Below are 12,087 nucleotides of genomic sequence, written 5' to 3' on the forward strand. Positions count from 1 at the left end.
CCATGTTTCATAAATTCATCGAATTTTATTGGTTATGTATTATAACAATATATTTCTTCAATATAAAATAAAATACGTGTGCAATAATTGATATTTCTTATCTTGAAGAATAAGAATTGCAGTTAAAACATTCTACTCATTCCCTCTTGTATCACAAAACATGCAGTGACAAACATGGATCGTGTTCTTATTAAAACTTTATTTTTACTTTTTATTATTTATTTTAATTTATATATATATATAAAAAGATGCTGGGTAAAAAAAAATTCCCAGATATAGGGGTTCCAAAATTGTTATTTTTTTTATGATTATCTAAAAAAAAAGATTCTAAAAATTTGAATAAAATGGTTCAAGCATGTAATCATTCGAAAAATCAATGTGTGTGTGTGTGTGTGTGAGTGTTTGTGTTTGTGTGTGTGTGTGTAATGTATATACTCACAAGGGAGCGCAAACACACATATATATAATTGTATATGTGTGCATATGTATAAATGTGTATATATATATATATATATATATATATACATGCATATAAATATCAAGTTTTCACCAAAGGTGGTTTGTTAAATTCCTAGCGGTGAAACTCCGAGATTACTGTCACCTAAAGAAAAATACTACATTTGTATTGTGTCCTCTTTTCTTCTTTTGCACCAATTTCGTACATCACTATAAAATATACATATATGCGTACATATACGCGCATATATATATATATGTATGTATGTATGTATGTATGTATGTATGTATGTAAGTATGAAACAAGTGGGGATGTGCGTTTATGTATGTGAATATACGTTTATGTGTGCATAGATTACTTATTCAGGAATATATTAAATTTCCAAAATATATTTATAGTCTCGTCTCCCTATCTCACTCTACATAGAGCAAATTTTTAATTCGCTCCTATCAGCTTTGGATCTATCTATCTATCTATCTATCTATCTATTATCTATCTATCTATCTATCTATCTATCTATCTATCTATCTATCTATCTATCTATCATCTATGCATACATACATGTATGTACGTATATATATATATATATATATATATATACGCACACGTATATATGATTATATATAGCTACACAAGATTATGTATGTGTGTATGTATGTATGTATGTATGTATGTATGTATGTATGTATGTATGTATGCATGCATGCATGTATGTATGCATGCATGTATGTATGTATGTATGTATGTATGTATCTGTTTGGCATTAACTATCGGCTAAAAGTGTACACAATACCATGGCAAAGATTAATGATATTTTTATCTTGGTCGAGTCATCTCCTTACTACTCTGAGTTTCACCTGTCGGCACGTAGGGTCTTGTCTGAAGATCATGTGTGCCTACAGGTGAAGCTCAAAGTAGCAAAAATAGAGAAGTAACTTTTCTGTGACCCCTTTATTTAAGAGTAAAATTGCCTGACATTTTACGAGAAATTACTGTGATTTTCCAAATATTTGGTTGAAGCTAGTTTAATTTTTCAATGCTTTTATAACTACGGCACATCAACCTTCTACAATTTTTTTTAATTGACTTGCTATTTGAAAGCTTTTTTTTTTTAGCATTCATTATTGGTGCGAACATTATGTGATAGTTCACTCATGTTTCAAGACAAAATAAAAACAAAATGAAACCAAGTATTAAAAAAATAATAAATGAAAACATTATTTTATTTTTGATTAATTAATATTGAAAAATCTTGAAATCACCCCACACGTCTTCAATTATTTATTTCTCTGTGACGTGGAGATATTCATTAATAAATCATTAAAAAAAAAGTTATGTTTTGTTATTAGTTATTCATTTTCTGGTGATATTCATGTTCACATTTGCGTTGTATTATTTTCATTGTTGCAAATATACAAATATACAGGATGATTTAAAAGGGCATGTGTACCGTATTTGTTTTCGTCACCCTCCTTTACGTTTGGTCACTATTCCCAGCAGCTTTTGGCTGTTGGCGCCACCAAAATGAACAATATTGTTAAAGGAGTGAAACTGTTATGATTTTTAGACGACAACTGATGAAGAGAATGTTCTTTATGTTGCATGTCTCGTGTCTCTGTTTTTTTTCGTTGTTCGGAAAAAAGTTCGTTTTCTATGTTTTTGTTTTTATGTTCTCGCTTCTCATTTTGCCAACGTTTTTTCTTTTTTGATGTCCACATATGCATGTATATATACATATATATGTAGGTATGTACATATATGTATGTATATATGCATATATTTATATATTATTTATATTATAATAATATATATATATATATAGGTAGATATATTGATATAGACACACACACACACACACACACACACACACACACATATATATATATATACAATTTAATAAATAAAACATATGCATGCATACATACATATATGTACATACCTACATCTATATGTATATATACATGCATATATGAGTACAGGACACCCCAAATAAACGTAGAACACAACGAGAAACGAAAACATAAAAACAAAACAAGGAAATGGACTTTTTTTTAACAACGAAAAAACAGAGTACAAGACAAACAACAGAGGGAACATTCCTCTTCTTCAGCTGCCCGTTTCGACTCATTGCGTGTTTCATATATACATACATATATATATATATTTATTTTATTTATTTTATCTAGTTTCAGCTCACGAGCTGTGACCATGCTGGGGCAATATATACATGTACATACACACGCTCACACTCACAAATGTAAAAACTAAAAAATGTACATGATACAGCTTATATTAGTTGTCCTTACGTACGTTTCACCATTGTGACTCATTGCATTTTCTGCAGTGGGTGTTCAAACTGCAATTGCTTGTTGAAATCGAATTGCTCATCAGGGAAACACTTTACTGGATTTATGCACAGTTGTAACAACGGCATTATACTGGAAGTAGACTCTACTCTATACTCTACGTGGAACTCTAAACTCAACAATAGTAATCGTACATTTAACTGTGCCCACAGAAAATTGTATACATCTGTATGAGTGTGTGTGTGTGTGTATAAATACATACACATACACACATATATTCACATATATGTATATGTAAATGTATACACGCACTCACACGCACACGCACACACACAAATATATATATATATATATATATATACCGTACTTGATCAGAAGATGGCGTAATCGCGTTTTGTTTCAGCTGGAGTAGATGCCCCTTTCGATCAAGGGTGGGCGAGCGATAAACAGTCATAATGCCCGGTCTGGGAATCGAAACCGCGATCTTACGACCGCGAGTCCGCTGCCCTAACCACTAGGCCGTTGCGCCTCCATATCGGGCGTCGTTGGCAAGAGAACAAGTTGAGCATACGTCCGTTATGTACGATAATTGTCACTGATAGCAAAATATTAAAAATCAGTCAAAATATTTACAGCCTGTTAGCACAAACTTACGAAAAATTGATTACGGTACATCGGCAGGTATGTGGAGTATTATGGCGGATTAACACCCATCGAGGCTCTACACACGTAATTCAAAATATAAACAATTATAAATCATAAAATAAATTTTTAATTTTCAAAATGAAATAAAACTAACAGTAAAATGGAAAATAATGTCTATTTTTGTATATTTCCACTTTGTTTGTCTTTGAAATGTTTTCTATCTTCTTTTAGTTGCAAAGTCTTTGTTTGATCTGATCCTTACTATGACATCATGAGAACTTTAAGGAAGTTATTTTTAACCTAAAATTTATATTTCTTGATATCACCCCAACCAAAATTAATTATAAATAAATCATATATAAACAAAGTAACAATATATATAGTTAATCCAAACATGAAAACACAAAGAGAAAACACAACAACGTGAGGACGTGCAACAAGTATAGTGTTATTGGACGCTCAGGAAAGGAAAGAAAGAAGGAGGACTTAACGTTTCGAGCAAAGCTCTTCGTAAGAAACATAGGAAAAGGAAAGATCCAAGGAAGGGAAGACGGAGGAAAAAAATCGCCAACGGTACGCATGCGGTCACATATATATACATATAGGCACAGGAGTGGCTGTGTGGTAAGTAGCTTGTTTTCCAGCCACATGGTTCCGGATTCAGTCCCACTGCGTGATACCTTGGGCAAGTGTCTTTTACTATAGCCTCGAGTTGACCAGAGCCTTGCGAGTGGATTTGGTATACGGAAAATGAAAGAAGCTCGTTGTATATATGTATATATATATGTGTGTGTGTGTGTTTGTGTGTCAGTGTCCCCCCTCCCAACATCGATTGACAACCGATGCTGGTGTGTCTACATCCCCGTAACTTAGTGGTTCGGCAAAAGAGACCGATAGAATAAGTACTAGGCTTACGAAGAATAAGTATTAGGCTTACAAGAATAAGTCCTAGGGTCAAATGACTGAAATAAGTAAAAGAGTAAAGAGAGAGAGTATATATATACTAACAATTTAAATAATAATATACTCAATAGGGTCTTTTCGTCCCTTTAAACCATTTAAGATTTCTCACTATAAAAATTAATTTCTAATAAATAAAATTGAGACTGTATTGTTTTCACCAAACCATTCGTTCTAGCCCCAATTTTTAGAGCAAATTATATTTCCGATCATATAAACTGCTTCGAATATTATTTTAGCATGGTTAAAGTGATTTCTTTTGTGTCGTAAACCATTTACTATTTCTGTGTTGCCCCCCCCCCCCGCCCCATCCCATGTCCTCATGCCCTGAACACGTGCTTATCTTGCTTAATGGTTATTAATCCAGTGCTATGAAGAGGACACCATCATTTCATTATACCATCTTTTCCAGCATACATAACCCACATGTGATCTGCCTTGGATTATTTAATAACATTGTACACTTAAAGACGCATGGCTTGGTGGTTAGAGTGTCGGGCTCACAATTATGAAGTAGTAAATTCGATTCCTGGACCGGACTGAGTGTTGTGTTCTTGAGCAAGGCACATTATTTCATGCTTCTCCAGTTCACTCAGCTATAGAAAGGAGTTGCGACATTACTGATGCTGAGCTGAATCGGCCTTTTCATTTCCTTTTTCTAATGCTTTTTCTAATGTAACTGATCAAAGGAGCTGGTTGGACTCATACCACTTCTACTCAGGCATTTCTGACCAGCTCACTCTCTTGCTTATAACACTCATGTTGTGTTCAGTTTCAATCACCACTCCCAGTTCTTCTGTTCATTCAGGTGTTTCTTTCAAAGGTTCAAGAAGAACAGTAATAGCATCACTCTTACTTGTCCAGGTCGGATTAAGAAGGCACTGGGCGCTACCTCTTTCTCCAGGCCTAACAAGTAACCCCATTTCGCCTAAACAAGCATTATCACCCTGAATGAGACTTTAGTCTCTATTTTAACTGATTTCACAAAACTTTTTATGCGTGGAGTTCAACTGATACCTGCGAGTAGCAGAGAATATGTCAATCATGATCATGCCTTGTTTCATATCAGCTTCGTGGAAGAAAACAGTTGTTCATATCTGTACGTTGTTCCGAAATATATAGATGTAAATTTGGGCAAATTGTCTTCGTTTAAAAAAATGTTTATGAGATGAAGAACGTCAAGATTTAAACATGCGAAAACCATTTGAACTGAGAGAAGCTTGTTAAACATCATTTTCAATAATAAGTCTGTAGTTCCATTTCTATCTTTTATGTTTCACTTGCTTCTGTCACTGGAAGGTTTAGTCACGCAAATGGACTGGTACTTATTCGAGCAGTCACTTTTGCAGGAACACTATGTCACGGGGGATTTAACAAGCCAGCACCGTTTGTCAAGCGGCTGGTGGGCACAAGCGCAAAAGCACACATACATGTATACAACAGACTCCCATAAAGTTTCCATCGAGCCGATTCACTCACAAAATATTGGTCGGAACGAGGCTATAGTAGAAGACACTTGCCCAATGTGCTGTGAAGTGGGATCATGTGGTTGAAAAGCGAGCTGCTTAACCACACAGCCATGTGTTCGCCCAAAGGAATCAGATATACATGTATTTGAAGGCGCATGGCTCAGTGGTTAGAGCGTCGAGCTTACAATCGTGAGGTTGTGAGCTCGAATCCCGGACCGGGCTGCGTGTTGTGTTCTTGAGCAAGACACTTTATTTCACGTTGCTCCAGTTCACTCAGCTGTAGAAATGAGTTGCGATGTCACAGGTGCCAAGCTGTATCGACCTTTGTCTTTCCCTTGGATAACACTGGTGGCGTGGAGAGGGGAGGCCGGTATGCATGGGCGACTACTGGTCTTCCATAAAACAACCTTGCCCAGACTTGTGCCTCAGAGGGTAACTCTCTAGGTGCAAAACCCATGGTCACTCATGACCGAAGGGGGTCTTTACCCTTTATATGTATCAGTTAAAGGTTTTTTAAATTTGCCCGGGTGAAGATCAAACTCACGACCAACAGATATCTCTTGAGTAACATGTAATATATGCGACTGGTACACTGCCTACTACGTTACCGGGGGATTACCGGGCGTTTTCTTTTTTTTATTCGGTAAGTGATGTTTGGTTTATAAATGCGATTATATTCTCCTTCTTTAGAAAAATCAGTTTTATTTCATCTTGAATGCATTGAAATTATTCAGTAAGCTCAGATTTAGGAGACCGGGTGCAACAACTAAAACTTCTATATCAAATAGCCAGTTATGACCTAATAAAAGGCTCTTTCTTCTAAAAAATTATGAAGAGTAATTTTTGACTTTAAATCAATGGCCGCAGTCAAATGCCTGAACCAAGGAAAAGGGTAAAGAGTAAAGAGTATATATGAAGTGACAAATCTCAGTCGATGATCAGTAAAGCTGTAACTTTAAAGTCTTTCCACAAAATACTTGAGGCATACTGCAATGATATTTTACTACAGGACAATCTAAAATGCTTCCAAGGAATATTGAAATCCCAACAGCTTTACTGACCATCGACTGAGATTCGTCACTTCACATATACTCTTTACTCTTTACCCTTTTCCTTGGTTCAGTCATTTGACTGCGGCCATGCTGGAGCACCGCCTTTAATCGAGCAAATCGACCCCAGGACTTATTCTTTGTAAGCCTTGTACTTATTCTATCGGTCTCTTTTGCCTAACTGTTACGGAGACGTAAACACACCAGCATTGGCTGTCAAGCGATGTTGGGGGGACAAACACAGACACACAAACATACACACACACATACATATATATATATATATATACATATATACGACGGGCTTCTTTCAGTTTCCGTCTACGAACACTCACAAGGCTTTGGTCGGCCCGATGCTATAGTAGAAGACACTTGCTCAAGGTGCCACGCAGTGGGACTGAACCAGGAACCATGTGGTTCGTAAGCAAGCTACTTACCACACAGCCACTCTTGCATATTGTTGCAGTTACTGAAATTTATTTCGAGATTTTCCCAGCACAAATTTACTTTGTCAAATATATCTGCTTTTCTTTTTCTGAGAATCGATTCAAGACCGATAAGATCAATAAAGACGCAAAAATTTTACTTAAAATTATAAAAACCTATTATAAAAATACAAAACTGGACTATTCCGTGTATGTTGGGAGATTCGTCCCAAACTACAAAAACATTAAGCACAAACATGGAAAAGACTTCAGTTACTGAAAACCGTCACGTGATAATTCTTCGGTTCATCTCAATTATTTCTACTCTAGGCACAAGTCCTTGGAAATTTTGGCGGGGAGGTACTTATTTTATCGATCCTGAAAGGTAAAGTCGACGTCGGCGGAATTTGAACTCAGTACGTAGCGGCAGACGAAATACCTCTTTCTTTACTGCCCACAAGGGGCTAAACACAGAGGGAACAAACAAGGACAGACAAACGGATTAAGTCGATTATATCGACCTCAGTGCGTAACTGGTACTTATTTAATCGACCCCGAAAGAATGAAAGGCAAAGTCGAACTCGGTAGAATTTGAACTCAGAACGTAGCGGCAGACGAAATACCGCTAAGAATTTCGTCCGGCTTGCTAACGGTTCTGTCAGCTCGCCGCCCTCGGTTCGTCTCATAATTGACAAAGTAATTTCTTGTGCTTTTTCTTCCAATATTTTTTTATCTCCATGACAACGAGCAAATAGTCAGAGACAAAGATTAATCATTTTTTTTTTCAACAGAGGGGAAACTTACTTCGCCAAAATTTTAAATTTACTGTCAACAAATACATTTAGTCTTTTTTTTAAATCTTCCATTTTCTCAATTACATTTTCTTTCTCTCATTCAAACCAAAGCAATGGTTTCAGTTTACCTTTTTATATCAGTCCGATCTTGTGTTAAAATCACGTTTTTGGAATATGTGAGATACTATTTCCAAACAAACAATGCACAACCGCTTTCTGAAAGGATTCCCTATAAATAAGAATTCATTTTCTCACTGTTTACTGAATCCACATTTACTATCAATTACTGCTTTCTTTTCTTAATTTAATTTTAAAACTGCGATTGTAAAGAGAAAACGAAGATTAATGTTTGAAAAACTACAAACCTGCAAAATATTAAAAAAAATATTACGAATAAAGCACAATTCTGTAACTGAGGAATGCCAGCTGTAGAGTAACTGGCAAAAAGCTGCGATGGACCAGCACGTGTCAAATGTGCATTGAACAATTATGAAAGAGTGCGCCGTGTGTCATTGCAACCCATCCGGTGCATATCATTTGCAGCATGCACCATTCGTCACCTCTGCTCTTCGTGACCATTAAAACTACTAAAAATACCAGCCAAATTGCCATTAAATTACAACCTAAAAATGACACCTTTCGATAATATCTTTAAATAATGTAATATTAGATATATGGAAACTAAAAAGGAAAGACTTGATGTCCATGGCAAGAACGCCTCAATCAAAGCCAGTCTGAGGCGAAACACAAAACCATATACGTCGGAGGTATTGCTTATCTCTGCTATTATTCAACGAGAATAGAATTCTCGTTGAATAATATAATTATAAGAGCCTTTGTAACATGTAGTACTGATTTCGAGTCCTTCGGGCCGAAAGAACCTAACGTAAGGCTGCATAACCTAAGTCTCAGAGAATATTCTTCAGTTGTCTCATTTTGGTTTGTCGCAGACCATATTCTGTCTGAGTGTGTGTGTTGATGGCTGGTATAATTCTGCTTACGTTTTTAGAGTCTTGATAATCAACACTTCGTTTTTGCTAAACCTTCCATGATTACTAGAGTTATCTTTGGCTCTTGAGGCAATAAAGGCTCATAATACAAGAATAGGACCATTTTATGAAACTGGCGCAACTGCAGAAACTAGTGACAATGTATGTGGCTAAATAAAGCTTAGTGGAACATATTCTACGCCGTGAGAGTGTAGAAGAAAATCTTAACGTTTCGAACAGGATCCCACGTCATATCCCTAGTGTTTCTCTTTACATAATATATCTAACACTTAACCTCTATTTGCAAGAGAAGTAAGAGACAGCAAAACCATACGGGAACTAACAGGCAACTCGGTAACAGAGACTAGAATAAATTAATAGTGTTATCACACATATACAGTGATATTCTTTTCTACTCTAGGTACAAGGCCTGAAATTTTGGGGGAGAGACCAGTCGATTAGATCGATCCCAGTACGCAATTGGTACTTAATTTATCGACCTCAGAAGGATGAAAGGCAAAGTCGACCTCGGCAGAATTTGAACTCAGAACATAAAGACAGACGAAATACCTACTTCTTTACTACCCACAGGGGGCTAAACATAGAGTGGACAAACAAGGACAGACAAACGGATTAACTCAATTACATTGACCCCAGTGCGTAACTGGTACTTAATTTATCGACCTCGAAAGGATAAAAGGCAAAGTCGACCTCGGCGGAATTTGAACTCAGAACGTAGCGGCAGACGAAATACCTATTTCTTTATTACCCACAAGGGGCTAAACACAGAGGGTACAAACAAGGACAGACATAGGTATTAAGTCGATTACATCGACCCCAGTGCGTAACTGGTACTTAATTTATCGACCCCGAAAGGATGAAAGGCAAAGTCGACCTCGGCGGAATTTGAACTCACAACGTAACGCAGACGAAATACCGCTAAGCATTTCGCCCGGCGTGCTAACGTTTCTGCCAGCTCGCCGCCTTACGAAAGGCAACGAAAGCAGTATCAAAATGTCAATATATTGCCTAGGATCATGGCAACAACTTTACGGGAGAGAAGAAAGGCAATAAAACCGCATTCATATCTTTCTCAAATTTGTGGCTACATAAAGCCATGCCATTGAGAACGGTACCTATATTCAAAAACGCTCGTCTATAGTACAAGAAGAAGAATATTCTAAGTCCAGCTTGTAGACAACTGGTTCGGTTCATGTATATTATTGGTACGTATGTTATTACTCTGTATATTGAAGGTAGGCAAATCTGACACCGACTGCAATTGGGACTTAGAAGTGTTTCTTAAACTTCTCGAATTTTCTCTTACTAACTTTTCAACACTTTTTGCTACGATTCAACAAAATTAAATACACCACATATGCATTGGTGTATGAATGTATATGTATATATATATATATATATGTGTGTGTGTGTGTGTGTGTGTGTGTGTGTGTGTGTGTGTGTGTGTGTGTGTGTGTGTGTGTGTGTGTGTGTGTGCGTGCATTTGTGCGTGTGTGTATGTGTATATGGACAAGGTACGCGTATAGTGGCCCTCTTTTTTGCATATATGAAGATAAATTTTAACAGTGTCTTTTAAATTATATGCTTATTATTGCTTTCAATTTGCATTCTTTTTCAGTTTTTTTTTATTTACTCATTCACGATTCAGTACTTGTTATTGAAGAAGCCGTTTTGGGGATTGGGGTTAACAAGCAGTTGATCATTGTACTACATTTAAGTTAAATTTTCTGTACGGTAATTAATGAGTTTTTCAAAGCAGGCAGTACCATCCACTTTGAGAAGTACCGACTGAGAAAGACATAATAATATTCTAGGTTTCGTTTTGTTCGTTTCCTAAATGCCTTCGCCATTGATATCGCATATTTATTGCTTGCAAATAAATATCATGATTTAAGAGAATTAGTAATAGTGATATAAATCAGGAACCCAACGAAATTATATTGTTGAAATCATGAATTTAGATCTATGGCAAGTGTTTCGTTTAGAATTGAGATGAAAATTTATTTTACATGAAAACTTTATTCTACATATTCTTCTTCGTATTGTTGAGAAACGCAACGGGAGCCTGAAGTGAAGAAAGTATAATGGAACACTGAAGTTATTTGCAAACTCGAAAATTGGATCTTGAGGCACATCAGAATTAAAGGAGTGTAGGTTAGAGAGAACCCCTTCTGGCAGGCAAGAAGCCACTGATTTAAGAGTTGAAGAATTGAGAGAGATCATATGCGAACAGTTTTACCATGAAATTCATTGCCAGGGTCTAGTAAATGTTGCTTATGTCGATTGCAACATCATTATTTTCACCTAAAATCACAAGGCGACGGTGCTCAGTTGCGCATGATATTAAAAACTACATGACCAGTATATCTGGCTTTTGAAATCCATGCTAGTGGTCATTAAGGAAGAATAAAAGGTTCAAGGTTTTGGAGGAGGGTGTTATTAATAGCTACCTCCATCACCTTTTAGATGTTGGAGGAGAGTACTATAGAATGATAGTTGGCGAGTTAACTTGCGAATATTATACATTGTACTATATTTTCCAAGATCGTGACGTATCACTTGAAGAGAAAGGGAGAGAGAGAAAATGAAAAGTTTAGTAATGACAGGGGTTAGCTTTAAGATACAATATTTGAATGTAAGGAAAAGGATGTTGTCAGATGTGCGGCCTTGTTGGTTGGAGCTATTTTCTGTGCTTGTTTTTAGTAGTCTAATTCTGGAATTTGTTGTATTTGGAATTTACTTAGATATTCCTTTGCCTATTTTGTTACTGATTATGAGGCTTTCTTGTTTTCATGTTTTGAGACAAGTTTTAACATCCAGTCATCAGAGATTTTCAGGTAGGTCTCTAGGCCAATTGTGGAAATCTTCATTGTTAATTCCAATTGTAAAAGTCCACGGCCTCCCTCTTTTCTTGGCAGACAAAGTCGTTCTATATCTGCCTTAGTGTGGTGCATTGTCAACAATTTTCGTAT

Source organism: Octopus sinensis, linkage group LG7 (assembly GCF_006345805.1).
Source record: "Octopus sinensis linkage group LG7, ASM634580v1, whole genome shotgun sequence".
NCBI classification, from domain to species: Eukaryota; Metazoa; Mollusca; class Cephalopoda; order Octopoda; family Octopodidae; genus Octopus; species Octopus sinensis.